The sequence below is a fragment of the Procambarus clarkii genome, chromosome 34, assembly GCF_040958095.1.
Source record: "Procambarus clarkii isolate CNS0578487 chromosome 34, FALCON_Pclarkii_2.0, whole genome shotgun sequence".
In the NCBI taxonomy this organism is placed as follows: Eukaryota; Metazoa; Arthropoda; class Malacostraca; order Decapoda; family Cambaridae; genus Procambarus; species Procambarus clarkii.
The window spans coordinates 12,011,816-12,036,541 of NC_091183.1; positions in this window are offsets into that span (position 1 = coordinate 12,011,816).

The window sequence follows — 24,726 nt, forward strand, 5'->3', positions numbered from 1 at the left end:
CCGTGTAAAAGTCTTAGCACAAGTCTTAGACGTAGAGGACCTGAAGCCATGATCGGTGGCCCAAGATGACACGGCATCAATCGCAAGTTGAAGCCGCCGTTGAAGGAGAGGCGAATCATCACTCCGACAGCAAAGGATAAGATCGTCGACATAGAGAGCGGAGAAGACGCCAGAAGGAAGAGAGGAAAGAACACCATGTCCGTGTCCGTCGTCCTGCCTGGACCACGGACAGGTTACGCTAACCTAACCATGGTACTGGACATCGAGCCTGGACCCAGGACAGGTTAACCTGAAGGAAACAACGAGTGACACAAAACATAGAATCGTTTGACTGAATAAACATAACGAGTTTAGGGTCTCGAGGATTAATACTTGGTTTTCTCTCTTTCATAATCTGCAAAAACAACAAACGTTTTCCTTACACATTATTCTAACACGTTCCCACATCCACTAGGCCTGGACGGTAGAGCGACGGTCTCGCTTCATGCATGTCGGCGTTCAATCCCCGGCTGTCCAAGTGGTTGGGCACAGTCCCAAATCCTTATCCTGACTCATTCCCAGTGCTATATGAATATGAAGAAGTAACTGCTTGGTGCTTTTTCCTGATAATTACCTCTCTCCCTCCCACTTCGGAGGCAGATGGATAAGTATTGAGAGAGCCCTAGACTGGCTGCTACAGTTGACCGAGACATGCAAGACAAGTCTAAATGAAGACTTGTGTAACGGCCACTATGGGTCGCAACCGGTTTCTTTGATGGTAGAACCAAAATGATAGTATCCGACCCCAAGTCGGTAGTACGCTTTCAAGAAAGTGGCTATGTAGTGCATAAAAAAGGAGGGATGAACAAAACATTGTTCCTTTCGTCAATGTATTAAATATCTTTCCACCACCGTTAAGTATATATATATGTACACCGTCACCATAAATAATATATAAAGAACAGATAGGCTTTTTCTACACCTATGTTCAATCTTTTTGCTCAGGGTATCAAATGTGCTCACATGCAGAGTTCATCAATCCCCAGTATTTCTTCACTGTCCAGTAGCGTCTCCAACCGTACTGGGAAGAACACCGGCGAGTTCACCTGTACGTGGGCCAGCCCACTGACAGTGTCATGAGGTGCCTGTACCCCAACAACCGCTCTCCAGCTACTCGCTGGCAGAGTACCTCAGCCACACGCTGAGCGGGGTCACAAACCAATACAGGGGTAGTGATTCCCTGGTAGCAGCCTCTAGCGACCAGCTAGCAGCACTACTCAACAGGCACCTCCCTGTCGTCAGTCTCTCCCCTAAGCTAGTCCCAAAGGTACGCCGATCCTTTTCAACACTAAATCGCTAGCAGCTACCACACTGCTTCATCGGCGGTGGCTTACTTGGTCGTTTCCAGGACCATGTAGGGAGACCGTGGACTGCCCAAGATGAACTACCCTCGCCAGTACCGCTGCCCCCAGACGTCACCTCTGCGGACACAAAAACGTCATCAATGACCTTGCCGATACTAGTGAACTAGGAAATACGACAAATCCACTGGGGAGTTGGCATTGTGCTCTGTAGCACACACTAGGTGGCGCTGGTCTTGATTCGCCACCTCACCAGAGGTCACTCACAACGACGTGTCTGGCTGACCAAGGCAGGAATCTTTAGCCATTTGCAGGTACTAGATAACCACCACCAGATGGCATTATCTACATTACGTACTATTCCCGAGGAGTTCGGGTGCAGACTCTTAGGTGGCGCTGGAACTGCCACTCTATCCCCCCCCCCCCCCCCGACAAGGGCGATGAGTCCGTAACAACATGTAATGTGATGATCTTTAGCAACACTCTAAATCTATTGAGAAAATCTCCATGTCTGTATATGTTTTGTCTCTGTGTCTCTATATGTTTGTCTCTGTGTCTATCTCTGCTTGTCGGTACAAGGTTGGAGGCCAGTCAGCCACACCCAACTTTGCAGAAAGAATCGTCTGGGTAAGGGACGGACATAGGGTTGTCGGGGTCAGAAGAATTCAAGAGGGAACAGCTAGCCAGGGTCATAATCTAACCACATCGTCGATCATGTACGCTGCCAACCAGCTACACTTAAGCTAAATATTAAAAACAAATCGAAATATTTTTCTTATAGTTATATAGCGATACTGGTTTGGCACTCTCTCCTGACAAGTACCTTACGTCATTGTAATATACACTCTTATTTTCTGATCTCGGGATAATTACCATAAATATTCTGCTATCCATACTTTCGCCATGATAACATAAACCAGAAGATCCTCCCACAAACGCTATCTCAAGCCCATACCCTTTCTCAAAGCAAATGTGTAACTATTCTATTTGTTAATATTTTGCAAGATTAAGCTACTCCTCCAGAAGATCACCCACGTGTAAATAGTAGACTATTATATTATATTAATTCGACAGAGACTGACACAGGGAGATAGCGAAAGACAAAATGACATAGGCAGTCTGAATCAGAAACAGAATGCGAGACAGAGACATACATACAGACAAATACAGAAATAAAGACAGACAGAGAGAGGCCTGCAGAGGGATTGGGTTCACTATGGCATAGAGACAGAAAGACAAAAATAAAAACAGAGACAAACACCCACACCAGTACATAGAGAGAGATAGACAAAAGCAGACACACACACTAGTACATAGAGTGAGATAGAGAGGCGCAAACACAGATAATGAATGTCTGCCAACTCAACAGAGGAAAAGAAAGATAGACAGACAGATATAGAAGGAAGGAGAAGTGGAAGAAGGGAAATGTTTGAAGATAGAGAAGGATAAGGGGAATATCTGAAGAGCAGGAAGGAGATAGGGGATAACAAGTGGAAAGGAAAGGGAGGTAGAAAAAGGGAAAGAAAGGTTAAGTACTGTAAGAAATATCTTCCTGTAACTCAGCCACTTCCAACGATTTTCGTGGTCTGATATGAAGTCTCAGATGTTTTCTGTAGATTTTAAAGTTACTCCCACCGTTAACCTGCTTATTTTGATGATTTACTCGAAAATGATGAACTGAATTCATTCAGGTCATAGTGATGAAGATAAATCGCAGTGAAGATGATTATGGCGATGAAGACAGTATATACAGTGAACACAGTATGTAGAGAAGATTTAAGAAGTCCGGAGGACAGGGGAAAAGATGAAAAGAGAGTAAGCATATGGGGATGAGGGGAAGATGGTGTGACAAAGGATATATAATGTAGGGAAGCGGAGGGGAGGGTGGGGGTAGAGGGAACAAACATTTTAAATCATAATTTAACACGCAATTAATAAATGTAAGTTAAAAAGGACTACGCCATCCCATGAGCCACCCGACGCCATCCCATGAACCAGCCGACCCCATCCCATGAGCCAGCCGACACCCTCCCATGAGCCAGCCGACCCCATCCCATGAGCCAGCCGACCCCATCCCATGAGCCAGCCGACACCATCCCATGAGCCAGCCGACACCATCCCATGAGCCAGCCGACCCCATCCCAAGAGCCAGCCGACCCCATCCCATGAGCCAGCCAACCCCATCCCATGAGCCAGCCGACCCCATCCCATGAGCCAGCCGACACCATCCCATGAACCAGCCGACCCCATCCCATGAGCCAGCCGACCCCATCCCATGAGCCCGCCGACCCCATCCCATGAGTCAGCCGACGCTATCCCATGAACCAGCCGACCCCATCCCATGAGCCAGCCGACACCATCCCATGAACCAGCCGACCCCATCCCATGAGCCCGCCGACCCCATCCCAAGAGCCAGCCGACCCCATCCCATGAGTCAGCCGACGCTATCCCATGAGCCAGCCGACCCCATCCCATGAGCCCGCCGACCCCATCCCATGAGTCAGCCGACGCTATCCCATGAACCAGCCGACCCCATCCCATGAGCTATCGACACCATCCCATGAGCCAGCCGACCCCATCCCATGAGCCAGCCGACCCCCATCCCATGAGCCAGCCGACCCCATCCCATGAGTCAGCCGACGCTATCCCATGAGCCAGCCGACCCCATCCCATGAACCAGCCGACCCCATCCCATGAGTCAGCCGACGCTATCCCATGAGCCAGCCAACCCCATCCCATGAGCTATCGACCCCATCCCATGAGCCAGCCAACCCCATCCCATGAGCTATCGACTCCATCCCATGAGCCAGCCGACCCCATCCTATGAGCTATCGACACCGTGCTATTACTTCTTATCGCATAGGTAGAGGCACTTTATCAGACATGCAATTTTTAAATATAAATTAGAATAAGAAACTAATTCTTAAATTATTAATTAAATTATAAATAAAAATTTATAAATAAAAAATATAAAATAAAATTTATAAATAAAAAATATAAAATAAAATTTATAAATAAAAAATATAAATTAGAATTATTAAATAAAAGTTTAAATTAGTATTTATGAATAAAAAATATATATTAGAATTTATAAAGAAATTTTCTAAAGAACAAAAATAAATTAGAATATATAAATAAATTTTCTGAAGAATAATTATAAATTAGAAATTAGAAAAAAAAATTCTAATGAATTTTCTAAAAGAATTTGCTGAAGAATTTTATAAATAAATTTGTAAATAAATACATTACTCTCAATGAGTAAATAATATACAAGAGTTTTCTCCGTGACTCCGGAGGTGGAGGGAGACTGATGTTATTATACACCACCAAGACTGTTGAGGGTGGAGGGAGACTGATGTTATTATACACCACCAAGACTGTGGAGGGTGGAGGGAGACTGATGTTATTATACACCACCAAGACTGTGGAGGGTGGAGGGAGACTGATGTTATTATACACCACCAAGACTGTTGAGGGTGGAGGGAGACTGATGTTATTATACACCACCAAGACTGTGGAGGGTGGAGGGAGACTGATGTTATTATCCACCACCCAGACTGTTGAGGGTGGAGGGAGACTGATGTTATTATACTCCACCCAGACTGTGGAGGGTGGAGGGAGACTGATGTTATTATACACCACCAAGACTGTTGAGGGTGGAGGGAGACTGATGTTATTATCCACCACCCAGACTGTTGAGGGTGGAGGGAGACTGATGTTATTATACTCCACCCAGACTGTGGAGGGTGGAGGGAGACTGATGTTATTATACACCACCAAGACTGTTGAGGGTGGAGGGAGACTGATGTTATTATCCACCACCCAGACTGTTGAGGGTGGAGGGAGACTGATGTTATTATACTCCACCCAGACTGTGGAGGGAGACTGATGTTATTATACACCACCAAGACTGTTGAGGGTGGAGGGAGACTGATGTTATTATCCACCACCCAGACTGTTGAGGGTGGAGGGAGACTGATGTTATTATACTCCACCCAGACTGTGGAGGGAGACTGATGTTACTATACACCACCAAGACTGTTGAGGGTGGAGGGAGACTGATGTTATTATACACCACCAAGACTGTGGAGGGTGGAGGGAGACTGATGTTATTATACACCACACACCACTACTGCCACAACACAGGCAAGGTGGAGCTGTTGTTCTCACCTCCACCACGACCTCTGGTGGTGAGCGCCTCACTTCAGCAACAGACGAGTGGTAACCCATTACCCGTCACCAGTCACATATTGTGCCATAATATACATGTTAGGTGGTAACACTGGGGGGTAGAAGCTACAAGTCAACACAACACAATTATCTCACGTAAGATCATTTGATCATTAATTATATCATTATTATCGTGAGAGAAATTGATGAAATAAAATCTAAATCTAAATTCAATCTAATAGTGACTCTTCCGACAGGAAGGAGTTAACCCAAGGACAGTCCTGCCAGGTGGACGCTGAGCACTCATTGATACTCACACGCTGAGGGCTCAGTACTCACCTGGCAGCTCACACGGTGAGGGCTGAGTACTCACCTGCCAGCCCACACGCTGAGGGCTGAGTACTCACTTGCCAGCTCACACGCTGAGGGCTGAGTACTCACTTGCCAGCTCACACGGTGAGGACTGAGTACTCCCCTGCCAGCTCTCACGCTGAGGGCTGAGTACTCCCCTGCCAGCTCACACGCTGAGGGCTGAGTAATCCCCTGCCAGTTCTCACGCTGAGGGCTGAGTACTCACCTGCTGTCTAGCTGTAATTTACTAACTATACTTCAGACAGTCTAGTGATAACAGTTAAACTGAACAAATTTAAATGGATATAAACTCTGCAGATGAAAGTTACAATAACGTAGCTGAACAATGTTGACCAAATCACACACACTACAAATTGAAGAGACGACGACGTTTCGGTCTGTCCTGGACCATTATCAAGTCGATAGTGATGAGACTAGGGAGGCGAGGGGCACTAAGTAGGCAAGAGAGAGGTCAGGAGATGGAAATCTTAGAGGAAAATAAGAGCAAGACAAAAGGTACGGAAAGTAAGGTGTAATAATAAAAATAAGAAAGCGATCGTAAAAAAAGGAGAAAGAAAAATAAAGATAAAAGGAAGGGCAGGCGTATGTTAGGTCACGTTTATTAGAAAGTATAGAAAATTTGAGTATATACTGTGAAAGGAAAGAGTCAACAGCAACAAAGCCAGGATTCCAATTCATGTTGGGTAGGTTGTGTATCAGAGCCGAGGCAGGAAAGATTATTTTAGATGTAGATCAATCAAGAGAATGATTAGAGTCCTTAACATGACAGAAGAGAGCATTGTTTGTGTCTGCTGACTTAACACTTCTTTTGTGTTGAGACGACGAGGAAATGCCTTCGTCTCTTCAATTTCTAGTGTGTGGTTTGGTCAACACGATAAACTCTGGCTTATGCAGGGAAACACATTTATTATCTATATCAACTCTGAGCCTAAGATAAACAACAAGCTGGAAAATATTAACATTAATAATATATTGAATTTAAACTAATCCATGTTAATTTGGTTGGCAACTAAACAAAACATAAATCTTCATACAAACCACTCTAACAACTAAATAAACAATAATAATTCCCGCACATAATTTAACAATAGAAGAATAGTGGTAGGGATGGGGAGTGCTGAGTGGGAATGTTGGGGAGGGGAGTGGGGAAGACCCCACCGGATACCAGTAGTAACTGTACCTAGGAGAGGGAACGTCGGTCTGTTTGTTTATTTATCCAAAGTTGGAGGTTAGATGCTTCAGGTTGTCGGAAATTCCGACATCAAATTACTAACCCCTGACATACCTAGTTAAAAAGGTTATGTTAGGTATTTACTAATAATACCAATTTTATCATAGAAAACGGACCTAGTAGCTTCCAGGAAAAACGGGAATTTGCCACGTCAACAAAATGCTGTTGTACCTAAATTTCTCTTAATAAGAATATAATACCTCCAGTCTGAGAGTTGACATACGAGAAAAGTATTAATTAAAACATTCTCATCCCTAAATTAAAATTGACTCAAAGAAAACTGGACGCCGCCAGGACGGAGTCGGGTGGGAACCCGTCTCTTGGGTGACGCCAAGGCAGTTGACACATGGCAGTCGAGCCGCACAGACGTGCTAGTTCTCATCAAACGCGACGCCATACTTGTGCATACAACACAGCAGAGGACATGCTTCAGTGAGTTCTACAGATCTTCCTGTGAAGTATCAGCTGAGAGACAAGAGTGTTTTCTGTTAGTTCTACAAATCTTCACTAGATATAAGGAAGTGCAACTTTTTCGTTTGACAGATAAATAATCACTAGTGCTATAGGTCAAACGGTTAGAACTAAGGCGACTCAGCCAAAATGGGTGAGCATCATTATATTGATAACCGTCTCCTTCTGATCATGTGACCCAGGTTTTATTGCTTGTATTACGATGTAACTATTTCATAGGTGAACTCAAGGAGGGGAGATGGCTACAAGGAACCATTTCCTACCCATATTTGTCCGGATGCCATATTATCTGAGGCTACTCGGTGTGGCTCACGTGTTCAGGACGGTTGTATGACTGGATAATCTACTGGTCAGCATTCACAGCTAAGCTGTGTCTTGTATTTCAATAACATATATTAGTAGTAGACTAACCTTAAATGTCCTAGTAACCTATTGTTATTCAATTGATATTGTTATATATGTTACGTATATATAACTCCCCCCCTCCCAAATATGTTGAGTGGATAACACCCAGCAGAAGAAATAATTTTAAAAGTCCATTTCGTAAATACCTTCCATCTTGTTGATTGTAATAAATTCAAGTAAATTTAGAAATAATTTAATAAATTACATAAATTCCTGTGGGAAAATCACCCACACGGTGTAGCCTCACCCAAATTGGCAAAGGAAATGGGTCTGGGGTACGGGATGAACATAGGCTGGACATGGGCGCCAGAATTCTAAAGGGAGCAGGTTGCCAGGGGTTAAACTCAGACCCCTACGAGGATTTTTCGTTGCTGTCACATGTTGGGACGTGTAAAGGATTGAGAGAGATTGTAAGCGTCAGTACCAAGATGCACGGGAAAACATGCTACAACATGTAAAGTAGTAAGCGTAGTGAGATGCGCAGTGAACATTCTTGGACTTGTAATGGAAGGAAGGAGTTGGGTATATTTACATATGAGTCATGTTAAAATATGATAGGATACACAGTAATAGTTGTTTAGTCTTATATAAAATGGAAAGAACTAGAGAATATGTAAGACTAAGTACTGATTTGAACTTACAGAGAATATGCTATGAACGGGGAAAAAATGCAAATTAACAGCTACATTTAAATTTGAGACTTGGATTAGATGGGGGAAGATAAGGAGGAAGGCGGGAGGGGTGAAAAGATAATTATGCAGGTGGGGTTAGGTGATTACTCAGATTAAGAGTTAGGCTGGAGAGGGACTTGATCGGAAATATTTGTTTGATGATCTAAGGCAGAGGAAATGGAGCTCGGCTAATGTCCTTATATATTTTACTACGTTAGAAATATGGTGATCTTATATCTCAGGTGATTTGGTCTGATAATAAAGAACTTGTACAAATGAGCTAAGCAGGGAACGAGAGTTGAAACTCGGTAACTGCACTGGCTTATTTTTACTATGTCTGAAATAACTATGTTAAAAATTTCAGGAAAATTTATTGGTTATTTACGAAGATACGAGAGAGAACTAAGGTGGGAGACGAGAGCTGGAGCTCGTTAACTGTTTTGATTTGATTTACTACGTTTGAAGTATCTCTGTCTGCTTCAAATTTCAGGAAAATTGGTCTGTTACTAAAGAACTTGTACAAGAGCTGGAGCTCGGTAACTGACTTGATCTTATTTACTGTGTCTGAAATACAGGGGGTTTAAATTTTAGGAAAATTGATGGGTTATTAATGAAGATAAGAGAGCTAAGGCGGAGGACAAGAGCTAGAGGTCAGTAACACTATTTTCTCTTTATTTACTTAGAAGTACGACGGATTTAAATTTCAGGAAAATTGATGGGTTATTAACGAAGATAGGTGAAAAAACTAAGGCTGAGGAGAAGAGCTGGAGTTCGATAACTAAATTGTCATATTGTACTACGTTTGAAAAATGAATGCTTAAAATTTCAGGGGTATTGGACTGTTAGTATTGATTATACGACAGCGGACTAAGGTGAGGGACAGGAGTTGGAGCTCGTTAACTGAATTATTGTATTTTACTTCGTCTGAAATACTGCAGTTATAAATTATAGGGAAATTGGTCTGTTACTAAAGAAGTTGTATTAGTAAACTAAGGCAGGGAACAGGAGCTAGCAAACGATAAGTGCTTGGATCTATTTTCCTACGTACGAAATATAATGGTCCTAAATTTCAGGGGGTTTGGACTGATAGTAATGAATTTACAAAAGAGAACCAAGGCAGGGACAGGAGCTGGAGCCTGCTTACTGACATCATATATTTCTCTACGTCTGAAATATGGCTGTTGAAAATTTCAGGGAAATTAATAGGTTAATATTGAGACGACACTTATAAATGCAGACTCTAACAAATTTCGGTCATGAACTGGACTCTGTCTAATTTTCAGGCTCAAACAGAACTCTGTCTAATTTTCGGTCATTACTGGACTGAATATTTTCGGGTGCAAAGTGGACTCTGACTAATTTTCGGTGTTTACGGGACTCTGACAAACTTCTGTCTACAACTGGACTCTGAATAATTTTCAGTGTTCATGGGACTGATTATTTTCAGTCATTACTGGACTCTGAATATTTTTGGGCACAAAGTGATCTCTGACGAATTTTCGGTCTTAAATGCTTATAAAACAAAAACTTACTGTTAAGATGTCTGTTTTTTGTAACAAAACTTTTATGACAATATTCTCTGAATGTTTTTTTTTCACAAATATTGGTCCTACTCATAAATAAACTTCTATGATTACACAAACTCTGAAATATTTTCATAAAACAGATCTCTGAAACATTTGAATTTTCCCTATAAGAACTCTTAACAAACTTCTAAGATCTCTGAAATTATATTTCTCATAAGAAATCTTAAACAAACTTTTATGAATATATTCTCCGAAAATGGTCTTTTGAAAAATGTGTGATCTTGAAAACAAACAAAAATTGTCCATAGAGTTTACCTGGAACACCAGACGCACCACAGATCATAATGAGACAGACATTGCAGCCAAATTAGCGTGTAACAAGTTTGAAGTTGAATTAGATCTAGGTATCCCTATCTCTGCTGTCAAAACTGTATTGGTCCAAACATTCAGATCTGATAGAAAAGAACTTACTGACTCCCAACGACCTGAAAGTACTAGTATAAACAGCTATGATTTGTTCAGATTTGAAACCTACATCTATGGGCAGCACAAAACGTCCACTAGACTGTGCGACACAGTGGTTGCAAGGATCAGGTTGGGTTACTGTTACCTGTGGCAGGTGGCTGCAGGTGACGGATCTCCCAATCCTGAGCACTCCAGTTGCAAACTCTGTGAGCAGGAACTACGGCACGATCTCCCGCATTACATCACTGAATGCCCAGTTATTAGACTTTTCAGACCAGTTGGCATGAGGTACCTGGAGCTTTGCAATTACTTTATTCACTCTCGTATTCTTGAAGATATCCTCACAGTGTACCCAAAATTTGCCAGTGCAGGCTACTAAACACATGGCCCTGTATGACTAATCATCCTGCGAGATGGGGACTTGTATTACCACTGCTGCTTTATTCAATCTTGTGTTGATGATATCCTCAAAATGCATCCGGAGTCTGCCAGTGCAGACTGCTTATCACATGCCTCTGTATGACTAACCATCCTGTGTGATGGGGATTTTTTAGCATCACCTAGTTAGCTTTTTTTGACACACTGTACTCCACTTCATATAGTATAGGGTAGCTGCACTAATGCAGATGTACCTCATATCTTAATAAAAATAAACACAGAGGATTTTTTAAATTAACTGGAAAACCAACTACCCACAGAGGATATTTTTCCCCCCCAAAAAAATCCTCTGGGGATAGTCAACCCTACTACTCGCAGTGTACTACCACAAGGTACTACTGCAGTGTACTACTGCAGTGTATTACCGCAGTGTACTACCACAGTGTTTCTACCTCAGTGTGTACGGTCACAGTGTGTTGCAGGATGTGAAGAATGGGAAATAAACTTTAAAACTTAAATACGGGACACAATCGTTGAAAGCTGCCAGGAAGCCAATTATCGGAGGAAGAATGGGGGGGAGGGTATAGGATAATGTAGTGAATATCCAAAGATTCACAAAGGTGAATCATAATGATTCACTTAAATATTTCTCATTAGTACAGTGAATTTTATCGCAAGAGCAGGCTTGTCCTATTAGATAATTATTCAACGGCAAATAGTGATGCTTTTCCGTATTTATTTTCCCAATGAATGGTAGACTCCACCATAAATATCGACACACGCTTGACATATTACCCATAAATTTGGCGGCAAATAATAAATTTGTAGATTCCTATCTCGAATTCAAAATTAAAGCTGTGAATGGACAGCTGCTGAATTTATCCTCGATAGCTTTGGCACAATATTCAATTATTGGGATGGTGAGAGAGAGAGAGAGAGAGAGAGAGAGAGAGAGAGAGACAGACGACAGAGAGTGAGAGAGAGAGAAGAAAGAAAGAGGGGGGCGTTTAGACAAGCAACCCTCGTATATTCACTCGTACTTGATCTTATGTATAATACTATCTTAACTATTGTCAAAGATTACATGTTATATACTATCCGTTAGGATAAATCATATATACTTTGTACAAAACTATACCTATTAATGACTAATGGTTTGATCAGGGCCGCATTCGGCTCGCCTTCCAACCTATAATATATGAATTTTTATCTTTAGTTATTATATTAAACTGATATAACAAATATACATCACAAAAGAAAATATGAATACAAAAATTTCACAAAACTAATGACTTTAATAATTACCCTTTTTATAGGAAAGAACTGTACGATTAAGTTAGTTCCCTGTTCCGTCATGTTAACAACTGAACACCAGGAATATAAAGGGAATATATAACACTGATCCGTCTTTATCAATAACTGTCCTTCAACACAGTCAAGTTAATTAATTAATTAAGGTCTTTCCGAGAATAATAACTTTAATCCCTCACTGTACAACCACCACGGCTGTCAAAGGAAGACATTTTTTAACTTAAACCGTAAAGTGAAGTATTAAATATGTTAATTGCTCAAAATAAGAAATAATTTTATTTTTGTATTTGTTAAATTTATTTATTTATATATACAAGAGTTCTTACATTCTTGTACAGCCACTAGCAAGCATGGCGTTTCGGGCAGGTCTTTAATTCTAATGTTCCCCGGAATACGACGATACGATCGTATTATAACCAGGTGCCCATTTTACTGTTGGGTAAACAGAGGCTACAGTTAAGGATTGGCGCCCAATAAATTCTCCCCAGCCAGGATACGAACTCAGGCCAAAGTGCTTGCGAAACAAAAGCTGAGCGGCTTACCACAACGCCACGGGAACTATGTAAGATCGGAAGAACTATATTTGATCAGAATGCAATGGTTATCATATCAAAATGAGGATGAAGGACTATTTGTAAAGGCCCTAATTCAACTTGGCTCTCACATTCCCACAGTACAGCTCTAAAGCTTGGTGCATCAGCTCCGGGTGTATGGTGACCAAGCTGGTGCTTAGTTGGGTTATATTAACCTGCTGGATAAGATATAGACAGATAGTAAGTAGCCGGCATAATGAAAGATGAGTTTGGGTGGTGTGTTGTGATGGTGTAGACAGGGTAGAGTACTCCTAGGAGGGTCTCAGGTGGTAGAGTACTGCTAGGAGAGTCTCAGGTGGTAGAGTACTGCTAGGAGAGTCTCAGGTGGTAGAGTACTGCTAGGAGAGTCTCAGGTGGTAGTGTACTGCTAGGAGAGTCTCAGGTGGTAGTGTACTCCTAGGACTGTCTCAGGTGGTAGAGTACTCCTAGGAGGGTCTCAGGTGGTAGAGTACTGCTAGGAGAGTCTCAGGTGGTAGAGTACTGCTAGGAGAGTCTCAGGTGGTAGAGTACTCCTAGGAGGGTCTCAGATGGTAGTGTACTGCTAGGAGGGTCTCAGGTGGTAGAGTACTCCTAGGACTGTCTCAGGTGGTAGAGTACTCCTAGGAGAGTCTCAGGTGGTAGTGTACTCCTAGGACTGTCGCAGGTGGTAGAGTACTCCTAGGAGAGTCTCAGGTGGTAGAGTACTACTAGGAGGGTCTCAGGTGGTAGAGTACTGCTAGGAGAGTCTCAGGAGGTAGAGTACTCCTAGGAGGGTCTCAGGTGGCAGAGTACTCCTAGGAGGGTCTCAGGTGGTAGAATACTCCTAGGAGGGTCTCAGGTGGTAGAGTACTGCTAGGAGAGTCTCAGGTGGTAGAGTACTGCTAGGAGAGTCTCAGGTGGTAGAGTACTGCTAGGAGAGTCTCAGGTGGTAGTGTACTCCTAGGACTGTCTCAGGTGGTAGAGTACTCCTAGGAGGGTCTCAGATGGTAGTGTACTGCTAGGACTGTCGCAGGTGGTAGAGTACTCCTAGGAGAGTCTCAGGTGGTAGAGTACTACTAGGAGGGTCTCAGGTGGTAGAGTACTGCTAGGAGAGTCTCAGGAGGTAGAGTACTCCTAGGAGGGTCTCAGGTGGTAGAGTACTCCTAGGAGGGTCTCAGGTGGTAGAGTACTCCTAGGAGGGTCTCAGGTGGTAGAGTACTCCTAGGAGAGTCTCAGGTGTTAGAGCACTGCTAGGACTGTCTCATGGGGTAGAGTACTGCTAGGAGAGTCTCAGGTTCTCAGGTGGTAGAGTACTGCTAGGAGGGTCTCAGGTCAACCTGTCCTCTTAAAAAGAACGTCAACATTTGCCGTTTGACTCTACGGCTGTTTTTGGACGTTATTTTGTGTAAAACTACGTCTATTAACGCTTCCATGGACTATCTCTTGTTATACAATGAAATACCACACTCTTATTATTCTATAGCTCACTGACTATGCTCTGATATTTGTTCTTCATGTAAAATATATTTTTGCCTTAATTAGGCCATAATCCAGAAAATTCCAGCCTATCGATCTTAATATTTAGGAAAACATCTAATAAATTTGGAAATGAATTTTTCGTTCGCCAACAGTTGCCTGTTACTATTTAACCCTCTATGCTTTAATGTCGCTGGTCATTGTGACTTTCCCAGGATTTATATAGGTTTTGTATTAGCATTTAGGCTGACTACAGTAATTTAACTAATGGGAAACCTCTATAGTTGTCGTAAATTTATAATAATCATTTATCAAATAATAAATTAGCAAACATATGCAACATTTTATGTTACGACTTTTCGGGTAGGCCGTTCTGTTTGTTTACAACCCCAATGGTTCAAAATACACAATACTTTTAATATATAAGTGACTAAGTATGCTCTAATATATGGTCCTCAATGAAAATTATCGTTTTTTTTGTTAATTTGTCCATAATGAATAAGATTCCTTACTGTTGATCTTTTTATTAAGAAAAACATCTAAACAAATTGGTATTGTGTTTTCGTTCAGATAAAGTTTCCAGATACTATTTCCTAGTTATCAATTAATGTAGGTGGTTATTTTATTCGGGCTACCAGGGGCTTTCTCCCATTATACAATATAAATGTACTCACTAACTATTCTCTGGTATCTGTTCTTCAAGTAAAATTACCTATTTTTTTTGCTTAATTAGTCCATAATTCATAAAATTCCTTCAGGTCGATCTTTATATTTAGGAAAACATCTAATCAATTTGGAATTTAATTTTTCGTTCACCTACAGTTACCAGCTACTATTTCATTGTTATATTTTATGTCGATGGTCATTACGATTTTCCAAGAATTTAAACAGCTAAACAGCAAGTAGCATCTTGTTAGAGTACAGGAATTTACCTATGGAGAACCTCGATAGCTGCCGAAAATTATTAATGATAATATATGGAATTTAAAATAATGAATTATTTCAGGCGGTTCTGCGGGTAGGCGGTTCTGCGGGTTTACAACCGAATTGTTTAAAAATCAAACTATTTTAAATGTATGAGTCACTAGTATGCTCTGATATATGTTCTGCAATGAAAATAAAGATTGTTTTGTTGTTAATTACTCCATAAATGTGTAATGTGTTAATTCAATCTAAAATCTTTTTGCAACGTTTATATGCGATATACGTAGCTGGCAACTACCTAATATTTAAAAATAATAGTTACAACATTCTATTAATATATAATGTTCAAATAAATATCACACAAAGTCTGTATATCTGTTTTTAGATGTCTTTTAAATTTTCTTATAAAATAGTATTAATGATTTTTGTGAATCTTGAGTAAAAATTATGTTAATTATTATTATTAGTCTAATTGTTATTATTTTAAGTAAAAGAATTGCAAGTATTCGAATAACCACGGGGTCTCTGTTTGTGTATGAATGCACGGATTTGTTTTTGTTATGAGACGGAAGCCTTAGAAAGCATTGTGCAGGCCACCTGTGCGTCTCATCCGATCCCACGATCGTCGTCACCCCTAAATCAACACAACAACAGGCCACCTGTGTTACCCAGGTATTTAGTATTTACGATTATAATAAGTAATATTTCTTTTATAATAATATTGCAGCAGGTGGTGTAGTGGTAGGACACTCGCCTGGCGTTCCGCGAGCGCTATGTCATGGGTTCGTATCCTGGCCGGGGAGGATTTACTGGGCGCAAATCCTTAACTGTAGCCTCTGTTTAACGCAACAGTAAAATGTGTACTTGCATGAAAAAACGATTCTTCGCGGCGGGGATCGTATTCCAGGGACCTGCCCGAAACGCTACGCGTACTAGTGGCTGTACAAGAATGTAACAACTCTTGTATATATCTCTGGTTAGGGGCTAGGCATTTACACTCTTAGGTCAGCAAACTAGCTAAAAGGTTAGACCATTAGACTTCACTGGTCAATCTGGGCCCTGCATGGCCCAGCTTATCCTAACCTAGCCCAGCTTAAACCATCTTAGCATAGTTCATTCTAGCTGTGCATAGTGCTTGCACAGCCTTGCTTATCCTAGTTTACCTCTTCCTAGCCTACCCCAGTATACCCTTACCTAGCCTAACCTTGCCTTGCTTTTAAACATGACCAGTCCTTCCTATCCTAGCCAAGCCTTGACCAGCTTACCCAAGCCAATCCCTTCCTAGATTTAGCATAGTCTAGCGTTCTTATTAATATATAGAGGGTACCACCTCTGGTTGAGTTTGTAGGAACCCTCCACTTATAGGGTTGAGGGGTCCATATATATATATATATATATATATATATATATATATATATATATATATATATATATATATATATATATATATATATATATATGTGTATATATATATATACATATATATATATATATATATATATATATATATATATATATATATACATATATATACATATATATATATATATATATATATATATATATATATATATACATATATATATATATATATATATATATATATATATATATATATATAATATAAATAATGTGTGTGTTAATCACAAAAATTAACACTTGATGAAAAATGTGATATATATATATATATATATATATATATATATATATATATATATATATATATATATATATATATATATATATATATATATAGATGTAACAGTCATGGAAAGGAGCGGAGTTTTCCACACTGCAGTCTACACTAAGGAAACAAACATAGGAATGTGCCTGAATGCCAACAGTGACTGCCCGGACAGGTACAAGAGGAGTGTTGTTAACGCTTATGTCAACAGCTCATAAAACGGAGGAAAGGGTCCTGAAAGATATTGTTAATAGAAACGTTATCCCTACAGACAAAAATCAGAGGATACAACTGACGATTTACTATAAAACCAGAAAAACGGCCAACCTACTCATGAGAAACTCTCCAGACACAAAGCAGAACGCTTTAAAAGAGACCAACGTCGTCTATGCCTTCAAATGCCCTCTTGGGGACTGTAAGCTCCAAAAAAAACAGTATATAGGCAAGACAACAACATCTCTTTCTAGGCGTTTAACGATGCATAAGCAACAGGGCTCCATTAAGGAACATATAATCTCTTCCCACAACCAAACCATCGCCAGAGAAATCCTAGTAAACAACACAGAAATCATCGATAGATACAGCGATAGCAGGCGGCTTGACGTCTGCTAGGCTCTACACATCAAGAAGTCAACACCAGCAATCAACAGCCAATTAATGCACAACTATATTCTACCCACCTCAAGACTCCGCTCCAATATAGAAGCATTAAGAAATATGGACCAATAGGCTTTCTACAAATCACTTCCATTTAATACCCATTGTTTCGTGTTCTGTCTTGTGTTTAGGAATTTAATACCCTATTAATACCACCTCACCCCATCCACCTCACTCAAATGTAGATATAAACAAATCGAAAATGTGTAAGTTCTATTCAGTTGTGTATGTGTAAGCTAAAGTCTTTGAAAATGTAATAAGTTTTATGAAACGCGCTCAAGTGTCGTGTCAGACTAGAAATAAAAATGAATTTTGGAGAATTGATTTTTGAATTACCACCAACAGTGAAAAGAAACGTACGAAAGATCGAGAAAATTCGTGTTAGAATTATTAATCTTACTTTTTCGGTCATATTTAATAATATATATATATATATATATATATATATATATATATATATATATATATATATATATATATATATATATATATATATATATATATATAATATATATATATATATATATATATATATATATATATATATATATATATATATAGTGATGATAATCTCTTTCAAGAGAGATTGAGCTTGCTCTTCCCTATATCATTACGTCGTAACATACAAGATACTATATAGAAGATACGTCCACCAGTATCGCCAAACGTTTTGCCCAGGAAGCAAATCGTACCCTGCACACCCCGACACCTGCTACAGCCGCCGTAACCAGCAAACTGCTTATCCTCTACCTGCCTGTTGCTGATTGGCTGGTGACTCGTCGCACCTGCACTCCACCACCACCGAGAGTCGACGTCTGGGCAGCAGCACGCCAGACTCGTCAGAATATCTCAGTGCTTCATGCAGTTGACATCTCTCGCTAGTAGACTAAGCCTTGGCTTTCGTGTACTAAGGGAGGTGGCAGCTTGAAGCCAGTATTCCAGCACCCATTATTTAATTTATCTTGCTATCACTATTTTTGCATTCTGGTCTTAGAGTAACTTTTCATTGCCAGTTATTATTCATGTTATTTTGTTTGTTGACTTGTCCTGCATTTTATGAGATTGCCTTTATTCATGTCTTGTTTTCTAGAGTAATTAAAATTTCATTGTTTATGTACTTGTGTTTTGTGTGTCTTCCCATTACCTTACCACAGACGAAAGGACAAACTTTTCTCTTTTTTTTTGTGATGTGATGAGGCCCTGCCCCCAACTTTTGAAACAGCCGAACACCAACGCTTTACCGTCACAATATATATATATGGAACCCTCACCCTATAAGTGGACGGTTCCTACAAACTCAACCAGAGGTGGTACCCTCTATATGTTAATAAAAAGGCTAGGCTATGCTAAATCTAGGAAGGGATTGGCTTGGGTAAGCTGGTCAAGGCTTGGCTAGGGTAGGAAGGACTGGTCATGTTTAAAAGCAAGGCAAGGTTAGGCTAGGTAAGGGTATACTGGGATAGGCTTGGCTACGGTAGGCTAGGAAGAGGTAAACTAGGATAAGCAAGGCTGTGCAAGCACTATGCACAGCTAGAATGAACTATGCTAAGATGGTTTAAGCTGGGCTAGGTTAGGATAAGCTGGGCCATGCAGGGCCCCGATTGACCAGTGGAATCTAATGGTCTAACCTTCTAGCTAGTTTGCTGACCTAAGAGTGTAAATGCCTAGCCCCTAACCTGAGATATATACAAGAGTTGTTACATTCTTGTACAGCCACTAGTACGTGTAGCGTTTCACGCAGGTCCCTGGAATACGATCCCCGCCGCGAAGAATCGTTTTTTCATCCAAGTACACATTTTACTGTTGCGTTAAACAGAGGCTACAGTTAAGGATTTGCGCCCAGTAAATCCTCCCCGGCCAGAATACGAACCCATGACAGGGGACTTGTCAAGTCGTCTACTGCAATTTCGGATACCGGGCTAGAAACAACTTCGTTCACTGAGAAGTTTGTACATTCCGTTCCGTTTGTACAAACCATTCCGTTCGTATATGCGCTGGTTTATGTTCGCTGTTGTTCTCGTCTGAATAAATACATGGCACTTGTTCATATAATTAGCGCTTCCATTATTATAATTATTTATCCATTATTAGAATAACAAGGTGCAAACCATTCCCCGTTACAGTTGAAATCTATTTATTTATATACAAGAAGGTACATTGGGTTGCGAGAGTACATAACATATATTAAGAGGTACATTGTAGCAAGATTTGAGATTAAAGGATTTAAGACTAACACGTTTAGAAACAAGGAGCCCTCGAAGGAGGCTATTATTTGTTATGTACTCCATACTCAACCAGTAAGTATTGGAGCAAAACATAGATTACATGGTCATAAAGTCTTAATCAGACCAATTCAATTCAATTTCTTTCTTTATTATGCACCCCATACCCATCCCGTGGGCGGTGGTGTAAAGGATTACAGAGGCACATAATCGGTTCAGGAACTGAACCCTCTAGTTCGTTTAGCTAAGCAAATAACAATTTGTGACGCTAGTTACAAAATTATTAATGTTATATATACATGTACACACTACACACTCTCATACATACATGTACATATATATATATATATATATATATATATATATATATATATATATATATATATATATATATATATATATATATATATATATATATATATATGTATATATATATACGTATACATATATACATACACATACATTTCTAATCACCTACACAAATACACACATCAATAATCTTTTGTGCCACAAGTGATCAACAAGAGGCTCACAACAGTCACTATGCAAGGCACTTTACATCTATGGTGAGTCACACAGTCACTAGTCTTGCTGTACACCCACCCAACTGGACGGCAGCTTTACAGTCATGTGCTCAACACATTTAGTCAAATCTACTTCAGCAGATGTTACAAACTCCCAGAGGTACTTGTAGCCGAGCCTAAGCCTACAACCCGTTCTCGCAAATTTAATAAGTCAATATTGACTTATTATATATATGTGCATAGGTGACATACTTAACATAATAGTTTCCCTTGAAAAGCTTCATAGAAAACACCGACCTTACCTAACCTACTTAGTATGTTAAGATAAGCATCTTATTGCTTCGCAATTACAATTATTACCTAACCTATACCTATAATAGGTTAAGTAACAATTGTAATTACGAAGCTATAAGATGCTTATTTTAACATACTAAGTAGGTTAGGTAAGGTCGGTGTTTTCTATGAAGCTTTTCAAGTGAAACTATTATGTTTAGTATGTCACCTATGCACGCAACTAATAAGTCAATATTGACTTATTAAATTTGCGAGAACGGGTTGAAGCCTAGCAGTGGTAACATCTAGAAGTCTGCTAACATTATAACATTATTATTGTTAATTAACAGCCAGTAAACAGACTGCTGTTTTCTAATTCTAGTTCAGGAACTTCCTGGGATAATACGTGAACATTCCTTGAGGAACTGTGAGGTGCTTATCTGTTTTTCCTCGTAACGGTCCCAAAGCTTCCACAAATGTTCCTGTTTCTCTTTATTGCCCCTGCGGCGACTGGACTTCAGCTTTTGATCAGAAACCAGTTGGTATTGCAAGGTTACCAGGGACGCCTCACGGTACAATAAGGGGATTAAAATATATAAAGCCAAGTTGTTCCTCACTGCCCTTTGATTCAGACGCTGGTGCCATCCTTCTACGTAATTGTTGGTCCTCACCAGTCGTCTAAATGCACGCCAGTTCCCCAATTCCCACACATTGTTGCACAGCCACATATTTTTTATGTAATGATTTAATTGTGTCGTTAAGGGTGAACTGCTAGCCGACTTTTCTAATTCAGCAAACGCCTTACAATTATGTAGTACATACGTACCACATAAGTACGTGTGTGTTATACACGTACACACACACACACACACCTTGTCAAGCACAAGACGAAGCTTGAAAAAGTTTAGTGGTATGCCAATAGGCTAGTCCCAGGACTAAGAGGCATGAGTTACGAGGACAGGCTGCGAGAAATGCACCTCATGACACTGGAAGACAGAAGAGTAAGGGGAGATATGATCACTACCTACAAAATTCTCAGAGCAATTGACAGGGTACATAAAGATAAACTGTTTAACACGGGTGGTAGGCGAACAAGGGGACACAGGTGGAAACTTAGTACCCACATGAGCCACAGGGATGTTAGAAAGAACTTTTTCAGTGTCAGAGTAGTTAATAGATGGAATGTATTAGGCAGTGATGTGGTGGAGGCTGACTCCATACACAGTTTCAAATGCAGATATGATAGAGCCCAGTAGGCTCTGGAATCTGTACATCAGTTGATTGACAGTTGAGAGGTGGGACCAAAGAGCCAGAGTTCAACCCCCGCAACCACAACTAGGTGAGTATACACACACACACACACACAAACATACACACACTAATGCCTCTATTCACCTTGCAGTAAATAGGAACCTGGAAGTCAGAAAGCTGCTAAAGGCTGCATGCTGGGGATGTGTGTGTGTGTTAGATAAAAATATATGTTGTTTAGATATGATGGAGGAAAAGAGGCCGAGAGTCGGTACATTAGACAACCGACGCTTAGAAAGGCCTGGTCTAAGAGCTAACAGCTAAATCTTGGAAATAATAAATTAAAATATTTAATACACACGCATACATGTTTCACGTGAATTTGGCTGTAGGCACACTGAGGGCTGATGGCCTCGTCGACGCCATCACAGATGGCCTCGATGGGGCAGGAAGTCGGCGGTTGATCAAAGGCCTCCCACATCCTCCACATACCTGAGGATTTTTCCGGCCTAATTTTAAACGGAAGTAATGTCTTGGCATTTACGGCTTCAGCGGGTGGGTGGGTTTAATACACTATGAGTGAAAACAATCGCCTGTTCTCTATTTTATATTGCCGCTTGTAGAGCTAGAAGCTGTTGCCTCTTGTGTGCGTTGCACAAGGGGATTAATATCTTTCAATATTTCCAGTATTTTTAAAGGTATCGCTTAAATACCGAAGATACTGTTATTGGACACCGCTTAATTGACAATGTCTCAACAACGCAGACTGAAGATGTGCGTGGCTCCTGCTATTGCAATGATGCTCATTTGCTTTTCAATGATGCGCCTAAGTTTCCCCCTCTCTAACTTACCGTTCTAAATACCCCTTTTCCATCTCTCGCGAACATTCCCCTCATACATCTCCCCCCTTTCCTCCCTTCCCCCTGTCCATCTTTGTCCCTTTGTCCCCCTGTCCTTCTCTCTGTCCCTTGTACCTCTTTGTCCCCCTGCCCACTCTTTCTGTCCGCTGTCCTTCATCTGTCCCCCTCCCTTTCCTCCAGTCCCCCTATCCATCTCTGTCCCATTGTCCCTGACTCTGTTCCCCTGTCTCTATCTCTGCCCCCTTTTTCTGTCCTCCTGTCCCCCTCTCTGACCTCCCTGTCACTCTGTCCCTGTCCTTCTCTGTCTGTCCCTGTCCCTCTCTCTGTCCCCCTGCCCACTCTTTCTGTCCCCTGTCTCTCCTCTGTCCCCTCTCTCTTGGTCTCGTGCCCCCCTCTCCTCCCTCTGTTCCCCGGTCCCCCTCTCTGACCCTGTCTCTCTTCCTGCCCCTCTGTCTCTGTCCCTGTCCCCCTCTCCGTCCCTGTCTCACTCTCTGTCCCACTGCCCCCCCCCCCTCTGTTCCCCCGTCCCTCCTCTCGCCCTGTCCGTCTGCTCCTGTCCCTGTCCCTCTGTCTCTGCCTCTCCTAGTTTCTGACATTCTCTGTGTCAGCCTATCTCTCTGTCTCTTTCCTCGCACTATCTCTGCCATTCTCTCACTGACTTTTCATATCTTTATCTATCCGTCTCTGTGTCTAACATTCTCTCCCTGACTCTGTCTATATCTATTTCTCTGTCTCGGTCTTCATATCTCTCTCTCTCTCTCTCTCTCTCTCTCTCTCTCTCTCTCTCTCTCTCTCTCTCTCTCTCTCTCTCTCTCTCTCTCTCTCTCTCTCTCTCTCCTCTCTCTCTCTCTCTCTCTCTCCTTCTCTCCCCCTCTCTCTCTCTCCTTCTCTCCCCTTACATACATACATTTATTTAACACATGTGGTACACGCACAAGGGGACACAGGTGGAAGCTGAGTACCCAAATGAGCCACAAAGAGATTATAGAAAGAACTTTTCAGTGTCAGAGTAGTTAATAAATGGAATGCATTAGGCAGTAATGTGGTGGAGGCTAACTCCATACACAGTTTCAAATGTAGATATGACAGAACCCAGTAGGCTCAGGAATCTGTATATTAGTTGATTGACGGTTGAGAGGCGGGACCAAAGAGCCAAAGTACAACCCCCGCAACCACAACTAGGTTAGTACATACATACATAAGATATAAAACAGTGGAGGATTCCCAGGTAGAACAATCAACCACAATGCCCATTACCCCTTTAGCCTGTTGTCCGTAACTTCACAACTATACCAGAGTCATTAACACGTGTAATGGCTGATCCCCCATCACGATAGCATGGGGACCAATTGCCTGACCCGCAGTCCGTCTCGCTTCTCAAATAATTTTCGGGTTAACATGAAAACATCTCTCGAGTTTATCTCTCTAATGTTGTTTTCCCATCTTTCATTTTATCAGCTTAGTTCCTTTATTATGCCCCAATTACTCATCCATTGAGAGGTAGTTAAACTGAACCCAAATTTAATAAAGTTCCTTTTGCTAAACAAGCTACAGTCTTGATAAGTCAGATATATTGTTTGTTAACACATTTTTCAACAATGAACAGTCAGTTTTATCAAGCTAACATATCCTAACACAACGAGTGAGAGTATTAAATTGTCTAATTATTTTATTAGACCAGTATATATTATTAGATTATACTGGTATAATTATATATATATATATATATATATATATATATATATATATATATATATATATATATATATATATATATATATATATATATATTAGTGCCTGTTCATTACAACTATTTAACACTGAGAAGGGATCAGGATAAGGATTTGGGATGGGATGGGGAGGAATGGTGCCAAACCACTTGGACGGCGGTCGGGGATTGAACGCCTAGGACTGTTATTGTGCATTTAAATTACTAACTTACCTGAGAGTCTATATCCCTACATGTC